We start from the raw sequence: 10,000 nt of genomic DNA on the forward strand, positions 1-10,000 counted from the left end.
TAAAAAAAGCAATATTTTGATGACATAATCAAAAATAGCTGAAAGCATAAAACTGAGGAAAATATTGTCAGAAGCCAAGGAAATGTATGATAAACATTGGAAGATCGTTGGTCTATTGAAAACGGATTATGAAGATCTTCCAAAAAATGATTTCATGAAGAATTTGCGTGTGAGCGTGTGTGTGTGTGTGTGGTGCGCGCGAGTGTGTGTTGTGCGTGTTTGTTTGTTTGTTCGTTTGTTTGTGTGTGTGTGTGTTTGTGTGTGTATGTGTGCGTAGTGTGTAGTGCGCACGCGTATGGATAGGGATGTATATCTGAATATATATAAGATACACACAGACACCCGTATATATAGAAACGTATACACGCACACGCGCACACACACATAAATATAAATAAAATACACACACACCTGCATATATATACATATATATGCATACATATATATATATTCATATATATATATATATTATATATATATATATATATATATATATATATTTACATTGTATAGAGGGCATTATTACACATACATATATATATATATAATATATATATATATAATATATATATATATATATATATATATATATTATACATATATATACATACATACACAAATATTTATGTACAGGTATATATATATATATATATACATATATGCATATATAAGTACATCTATGCGCGCGCACACCACACATATATGTGTGTGTGTTGTGTGTGTGTGTGTATGTGTGGTTGTGTGTTTTTTCTATGTCTGTGTATGTATGTATGTGTATATGTTGTGTATTTAGTATTTATTTAGTACGCAATAGGACTTCATGTTTTGTTGAACGTCTTGTTCAACAGTGAATTTTCTACCAATGATTCAGATTTTATGATTTTATTCATTTAATATTTTTTTCACGACGAAACTGGTGTTTACATATGATCGTATCAATAGTTATTAATAGACGAGCTAAGACTATTTATTTTCTTGTTGAAAGCCGAGGTGATAAGTTTGTACGTTTATGTGTGTTTAAGCATTTGTACTTGAAGTGGTTGAATTTTGGTTTAAGCATACTATATAATCCTTTATAATTTATTTATTTTTTGAAATTTTCAGAAAATTTTTGCGTATTTGTATTTTCCATACTGGAATTCACCCGATAATGCAAAAAAAAAATGCATTTGATTTAAGGGCAATTTAGCTGTGGTTTTCAGCACATCTCCCGACCAACTGATACCCTTCACTTTTCTTTGTTTTCCAATATTTTCGATGTCTTTCAATGCTTTTGTCTCTGTAATCATTTAATGGAACGATGATTCACTCAAGAGTGGTCCTTAGCTGGGATTTAAGCAAAAGAATTCCGACTGTCTGTATTTTAAACTCTGATTTTAAAAACGAAATTGGAAAAGAGTGAAACTTTTAGGATTTATGGAGTAGGGGAGGTGGAGAACGCAATTTTTTTTTCATAGTCGTATATGGATTACCGTGTATAGAAAACAAATTCCAACAATCTCTTCTCTCCCTCCTCCAGCTGACAGTTTTTTGTACTTTTTCGCGACGGAAAATGCACCTCTTGTGGACTAGAAAATCTGAATATATGAATTTCTTTATAGCTATCGGCTCATTTCACTCTGTTCAGGTAAATGACCTATTTGGATGATGTATCTTATTTGAATTATATTAGAAATATTCCAAACCTCGGAGGTGAATTATCTCCTGAAGATTCTTCTGGTGACGAATACTATCTACAGTCTAACTGAATTAGAAATACTAAGAAAATCCCTACAAAAATGTTTTAGAAATCATATTTAATCTGTTACCTTTGACAAAATGATTAAAATTGTAAATTTTCTCGATGTGAACCTTGATTTAAATTCTAGTCTTTATTATTCTTATCATAAATCTAATTAAATTCTACATATATAAATAAAATATCCAATCACCCTAGATCCAGTATAAATATTTTATTTAGGCATATTTCAATTAGAAGTTTTAATTTTTCTGCTAATGAAAGAACATTTAAAGGTACCTCAAGCGTATTATATCGAAAATCTAGTATGAGGTGGATATGTAAAAAGAAAATACAAACACACTACTAAAGATAAACTGCGACTTAATTTAATAAGCCTAGCTATATTAATACGATTTCTAATGATAAAATTACGAGCAACAAGCTTAAAATTTACCGCGACAAATATCAATAGACAACTCGACTGTAATCGTACTAAAAATGAAAATACGGTATCGGAAAGATCTAACAATAGAAGTTATATTCTGCCTAGTAATAAATACAATCATTTACCGAATAATCCAATAAATGATATTAGGATGACTTTAAATTTAAATATAATGAATTAAACAAAACTCTCCCTGACTAAACCTTTTAGACCCAGTACAGACAAGCATGTTTTTATAACACAGTCAGAACACTACATATTATAGAAAATATAATAATCAATGTAAGCATTGCATCTTCAAATACAAGAAATAAGATGTTTTTGCCTTTTCATAATAATAAACCAATAGAAATATTTCTAGTATTTCTAACATTTATAGTAATACACATGATGCTTCTCAATCTCCACATCCTAACATCAAACCTTCCAATAACTAACCTACTAAGGTAAAAAATGACTCTCCTATCACTTAAAATAAGGACTTTTCGTTCAATACTACCAGTAAAATAGAAAACGAAATATTACCTGATATAATGTTCCATTTCAAGAAATGTCAGACCTAGGATTGCACACTAATTAAAAAAAAATTTTAATGGAAATTTTCTCATGAAAACATAAATATTACGAAGTTTTTTAATAAGTCAACCGTTAAACTTTCTTACTGTTTCATGCATAATTCAGACGCTATTACTACAAATCTCTCTAAATATAACAAGTATGATACTATTTTCAAACATACCAACAATTTTAACTTTAAGAATGATTGTCCCACAGATTATGTTAATTGTATCAATACGGACTACAATTAGAACGGTAGCATGGGTAGAGGTCGTCTTTTAGGGCTGTACTAACAGGAATGATACTCCCAAGAAAAAAAAATGAACGAAGATAATAATAATAATAATAATAATGATGATAATATAATAATAATAATAATAATAATAATAATAATAATAATAATAATAATAATAATATAATAAGAAGAAGAAGAAGAAGAAGAAGAAGAAGAATACTCACATGTGAGTGAGTGTAGTTAGCTGGTCCCAAAAACACTACAAAAGGAAGTAAGATAACGGCTAGGTTCGTCCAATGGAGGCTATGTATAAAGTACGGCCGAACAGAGCACGGAAATGGTTCGAACATGAACCAGAAGGAATCTCAGAGAACAAGGAATATGAGGCACTGTGGCATTTTCCAATCCAATGTGACTCCCTAATCAAAGCTCGGAGACTAGATATGTTTGTGGTAGATAATAGAAAAACGGAATCCAAGATTATAGATATTGCAATACCTGTCGAGGCACGTGTAAATGACAAAAAAAAAAAAACTAGAAAAGATTGAAAAGCACAAACTACTAAAAGACGAAATTGCAAGAATGTGAACTATGGGAAGAGTGCCTGTCATTCTTGTAGTTGTAGGGGCACTCGGAGCACTAACAGCTAAGTTCGAGAAATATGTGAGAGAAATCGGAATTCACTTGAGAGCAGAGCAAGCTCCCAAAACTGCACTGCTGGGGGTCAGGTAGGATTTTGAAATTGGTATTTGGACGTAGAATGTCTCCCAGGATAATTAACGACCGAGTATCAAAGCTTAAAATGTGCGGAAAGAGACCCTGTGAGACCTGACAGCCGGCTGCTGTCCGCTCCCACAAAAATCTACCAGAGCAAACAAGATCGAGAGCCCTGAGAGGTAAAACAACAACAACAACAACAACAATAATAACATCAACATTAACAACAACAACAACAACAATAATAATAATGATGATGATGATGATGATGATGATGATGATGATGATGATGATGATGATTATAATCCTTTCTCCTGTAGGCACAAAGCCTGACATTTTGGTGGAGGGGATTAGTCGATTACATCACCCCCAGAGTGTCGCTGGTACTTAGTTTATTGACCCAGAAAGTAGAAAGGCAAAGTCGTCGTTGGCGGAATTCGAACTCAGAACGTAAGAAACAGACGAAATACCGCTAAGCATTTTGCCCGGCATACTAATGACTTTGCCAGCTCACCGCCTTCATAACAACAACAGCGGCAGCAGCAGCAGCAGCAACAACAATAACAACAATAATATGCCCTGATGCAGTTCCAGGCAGTGGCTCTCATGGCTTCTGATCTGATCTTCACTGGAAGTGTTATCATGTACATTGTTTTGTCTTGGTATAAAAGATAGACTACAGCAAATATTCTGCTCAATACCACAGATTTGCTTGTCAGTTGTTTGACCTTAATCAGTTGAGCATGTCCCTTAGTGGCTGACGATATGTGCATCTCTGATCATGAGCAGAAGTAGTAGGGAGCATCATAGTAATGTGTCAAGAGGAATTCTTTGGGGTTTGGATAATGCACCTCTTGAAACATGGGTGTTTCGTTCATCATCCTTAGACAACCCTTATTCAGGAACCTTTTGCGTGAGATGGGCTACTCAACCCGAAGAAAATTAACTGGGACCCACCTGCAAGTGCATGTGCTGTTTATCGTGATATGAGATCACCATGTCGCACACATATGGTTGCGGTGCATGTGCCTAGTGTACCCTTATGAGACGGGTAGTCATGATGGGTATACTAGGCTTCATATATTTTACCCTAGTATTACTCTGATAGCATGCGCTGCTCTCTCACTCAATAATAATAGTTGCAATAATGGCTGTAATAATATTAATAATGGTCATAATGTAGTAGTAGTAGTAGTAGTAGTAGTAGTAGTAGTAGTAGTAGTTAAAACTATGAAAAGGATAAAATGCAGCATAGATAATTATTTTTATTAAGTATAGAATGGAGAGGATAAAATAGACGGAAACAAAAAAATTCTAATATCAAGGGTAACGCTATTTTAACTGTTTCTAAGAATTCTTCCTTGCAAAACCTGGATAAAAATTCGATGTAATCATTGAGTCGAAGAAAATTGCCCACATAAAGGTCACTGCAAATGTTATCATGTAGTTTATAAACGAACTGTTAAAAACAGTTCTGCTTATATCAAAAATGGTTATTACATTGCCATTCATTTTCCAAGAATACCTCAAAGGACTCTACTTCTCTCCCTAAATATATTTTCAGCTTGAAAACCAAAAGCATTTCTCAGACTAGGAATAGATCATATGAAAACCTGCAAGACCTTATCAAAGCGGACAAAAAGAAATTGCCGATTATATAAGTGTGAGGTTTCAGAGAATATTAAAGCTGATCAACGTTCTTTTGTTAATTCTGAACACAAGATCATTGTGAAGTGTGGCATTTTAAACACTTTTCCCTTCTCTAAATATACTCAACAACGAGAAAAAAATATTAAAATATTCCATTTTGTTTTTCAGAATGAAGAAAGAAAATCATCAACCACAAAGGGCAAAAGAAAAATGCTTTATAAATATTCTCAGTTCGAAGCTAAACCAAAAATAGTCAACAGGGTTACTAAGAAAAACTTCCTTTATACAGATCACCCAATAATACGTGTGGTTGAAAAGTTGTATATAGCGAAAGCGCTTAAAATATACGCAAACCTCTTTCGAAAAGATTTGTGACATTCTGAATTGTAAGTGGTTTATTTTTAAAATAAAATATTTCTTAAATTGTGTCTGTATTAAGAATTCTTTCTAAAACCATTTAAAACTATATATTTGTATATATATATTTGTATATATATTCCCTTAAACATTTGAGTGTTTATTTATATAATAAAGTTTAGTAACATTAATGTATCAACTATGTATTTCTGTGTACACACACACACACACACACACAACACACACACACACATACACACACACACACCACACACACACACACACCACATACACACACACACACACACACACCACATATTTATTATATGACGGAACGCACGCATCCATTTCTAAGTAAGATTGATCTTAATATATATATATATACATATGCATATTTATTTGTTGGTTTCTCTCCCTATGTAGATATATGGTTATATCTCTATACTTTGATATATATATATATATATATATATATATATATATATATATATATATATATATATTATATATATATATATTGAGTGTGTGTGTGTGTGTGTGTGTGTGTAGGTTTCAGTCTGTCTCTTTTGTATTCAACAGAAATGCTTTCTGATTAACAGACGGTATTCTCGATGATTTCGGATAAATATCACTTCAAATAAATTTAATTTAAATTAATTACGATTTTAAATTACGTAATTATGATATTAATAATTTTCATTACTAATGAAACGGTTGTTCAACGTAATCAGATTACGAAGCACTTTCGTTTAACGTCTGAGAATTTATGCACCTACTGCAGCCTCAGCTCATGCCGGTGCATTATCAGCCACAGTATACCGAATCCTACCAAGCCCCGAGTCAGCACTTTATATATTGGCATATGACCAGTGGAGACGACTTGTATGATGAACAAACAGCATAAGTTTTGACCTGGCCAGATGAAAACAACGGCAAGGACCTCCCATTATTACGAAAGTGATGTCTTTGGTCACTTTCATGCTTGACCATTTTAGGATAATCCCATTTCAATCCATTTTTTAGCCAGTTGGAGATTCCGCCTAAAGCGTCTCCAGCATCACAACAGAGACGCCGGTCCGGTACCTTACGATACTGGTTGTTATGATGTTGCCTCCCACGCTCTTCACTTGTTTAATGAGGGATTTTGCTAGTACTGCACATTCCTTCGGTGTGGTATCAATCACCGCAGATTCCTTAAAAACTAATACCCATTTCTTTACTACCCACAAGGAACTAAGCACAGAGGGGACAAACAACGACAGACAAACGGATTAAGTCGATTACATCAACCCCAGTGCGTAACTGGTACTTATTTAATCGATCCCGAAAGGATGAAAGGCTAAGTCGACCTCGGCTGAATTTGAACTCAGAACGTAACGGCAGACGAAATACGGCTACGCATTTCGCCCGGCGTGCTAACGTTTCTACCAGCTCGCCGCCTTCTAAAAACTAATAACATTACTGGCGTCAGCATCTGTCGACAATATTCATCCAGTGACTTATTTCAAGCGTGATGTTTCTCAACAACCTCAGATTCTACAGTAATGATTCGACAGCCAATGTGTTATATTTCTCAGTTTATGAACATTTGTCTATGTTGTATTCGTTCATTGAGTTCTCGTTCAAATTATTTCTTTCAATTAATATTCTTAATTAATATTACTCCCTAAAACCAAATTTTTTTTATCTATCTATCTATCTATCTATCTATCTATCTATCTATCTATCTATCTATCTATCTATCTATCTATCTATCTATCTATCTATCTATCTATCTATCTATCTATCTATCTATCTATCTATCTTTGAAGGCGGCGCGCTGGCAGACACGTTAGCGCGCCGGACGAAATGCTTAGCGGTAATTCGTCTGTCGTTACGTTCTAAGTTCAAATTCCGGCGAGGTCGACTTTGCCGTTCATCCTTTCGTGGTCGATAAATAAAGTACCAGTTACCCCCTGGGGTCGATGTAATCGAATTAATCCCTTTGTCTGTCCTTGTTTATCCCCTCTATATTTAGCCCCTTGTGGGCAGTAAAGAAATCTATCTATCTATTTATATATCCTCTCCCCTTTTCTTTTTTTTCTCCCCCCCTTTTTAAAAAAATCCTCCCCCTTTTTTTGTCCTCTTTCTTTCCTTTTACGATCCCTTTTGATCGAAAACCAACCCCCTTTTTTTTACCCCCAAAAGAAAAGCTCTACCTTGTAATTTGTTCTGTCTGTGTGCAGCCCTGTGTGGCTAATAAAGAAACATATCTATCTATCTATCTATCTATCTATCTATCTATCTATCTATCTATCTATCTATCTATCTATCTATCTATCTATCTATCTGTCTATCTATCTATCTATCTATCTATCTATCTATCTATCTGTCTATCTATCTATCTATCTATCTATCTATCTATCTATCTATCTATCTATCTATCTATCTATCTATCTATCTGTTTATCTATCTGTCTGTCTGTCTGTCTATCTATCAGTCTGTCAGTCTGCTTGCCTGTCTGCCTGCGTGGGTTTACTTCTCTCTGTCTCCCTCCCTCCCTCCCTCCCGCTCTCCCATATCTTTTATTCTTACTATCTATATGTCCAACATGTTTACTTTTTGTTTATTTATATATACTTTGTTGTCTCCCTGTGTATATTTATATGTATTTGTGAGTATGTATGTGTGCGCATGCGTGAGTATGAATTTGTGTGAGTTGGCTTATCTTGCCGTTATTTATTGTGTCTTTTCCCCACCTCTCTTTATGACTTTCTTCTTTCTTTTCTTTCATTCATTTTCAGCAATTTGATAGCTTCTTGGGATTTCAGTTCCTTTGAACATTCAAGCCGCTTCATCTTCAAAGACTGTGCCACAATTGGAATATTCCATAGAAATACCACTATGTCCGCCTGGCTGTTTCACTGTCTGTCTGTCTGTCTCTCTCTGTGTCAGTCAGTCACTCTGTATAATCGTCTCTTACCTAACCCTCCTTTCTTCTTCCTCTTTCTCTATTCTTATTCTCTCACACCATTTCCCCTCTCCCATTCTATAAATTTACTCACTCACCACTGACATCCACTTCCCTCCTTCACTCCCTATAAATCTACTCTCTTACCCTCTTACACCCTTCTGCCATCCTTCATTCTATCTTTCTCTACATCTCTTTTCGCACATTTTTCCAAAGTTTTTCTTTTTCCCTTTCATATCTTCCTTCAACAACCATATTCCTTTTCTGTCAAACTAGTACAAATCTTCCTTCAAAACGAAGCATTTTCTTTCTTCTTTCTTGCAGGATCAAAGTCAATTCTCTGATGATGTCTGACGCCCTATATTACTAAACAAAATCTTTTGCTGCTGTTTAATTTCGCCCTTTCGGTTTTTCTCTATTTTACTCTTATTCCTTTGATTTACTTAATATATGTAAAAAAAAAAAAATTCACGCATCCTTTTATTTCTTTGTTTCTAAGAATAAGAAACAAAATTATTTTTATTGACTTCTTCATATATCTATGCAAGATTGCAACATAGATTCTTCAACTGAGCCAAATGGCAGGAAACCTAGGGGTAAATCAACAATACGATGGCTGGTTAATATTCATAGTCACAGTTCGTTACGCTTAACGATGAAGCGAGAAAGTATAATGGCGATTGTTTCTGATTGGAACCTTTGGCTGAGATGCCCGAAGATATTATTCTCCATCCATGAACCTCCCAGGAATTAAGAGACGATAAAGATAGATGGATGGATTTATCTACTGATATCATATTTGGATACATAGTCAGGGTTCGTTTTCGGAATCATAGAGTTTTCGGATCCCGTAACGTATACCCTCGTACGAACGATCCAAACAAACTTCGTCTAACCTCGCTTTGTGTCCAAGTAGCAGACTTCCAGAGTTTCCTATTTTCACCTGACCCAAACTGATACTTTCTCGGTATTGCCCACATTGTTAATATAAAGATAAAAGCCAAAAGTTGTGATTCGAAGCGAGTACGGTTTGTTAGCCTTTTCCACAGTTTTGCTAAGTATTTTAGGTAGCTATCTCACACATGACACGTCACATGACCGACCAGTCTATTAAAATGTAGTTACACATCGCTGGTCACAATGCGTTCGCATTGTTTTAGCCTTCGGACGACGCCACCCCGCTAGCTAAGCGAACAGGCCAACAGAAGAAAGACTGGGAGAAAGAGTGGTGAAAGGGTACAGCAGGGATCACCACCCCCTGCCGGAGCCTCGTGGAGCTTTTAGCTGTTTTTGCTCAATAAACACTCACAACGCCCAGTCTGGGATCGAAACCGCGATCCTACGACCGCGAGTCCGCTGCCCTAACCA

General features: G+C 34.9%; 1 long non-coding RNA gene across 1 annotated transcript in view; it reads left to right on the plus strand.

Moving 5' to 3' along the window:
- Positions 1-3,844, plus strand: part of LOC118763543 — a 21,752-nt gene extending 17,908 nt beyond the window's left edge. The window contains exon 3 of the long non-coding RNA XR_004999300.1: positions 3,730-3,844. This is a non-coding gene — a long non-coding RNA (uncharacterized LOC118763543). The remainder of the gene's footprint in view (positions 1-3,729) is intronic.
- The last annotated feature ends 6,156 nt before the right edge of the window (positions 3,845-10,000 follow it).

This window comes from Octopus sinensis, linkage group LG5 (genome assembly GCF_006345805.1).
Source record: "Octopus sinensis linkage group LG5, ASM634580v1, whole genome shotgun sequence".
NCBI classification, from domain to species: Eukaryota; Metazoa; Mollusca; class Cephalopoda; order Octopoda; family Octopodidae; genus Octopus; species Octopus sinensis.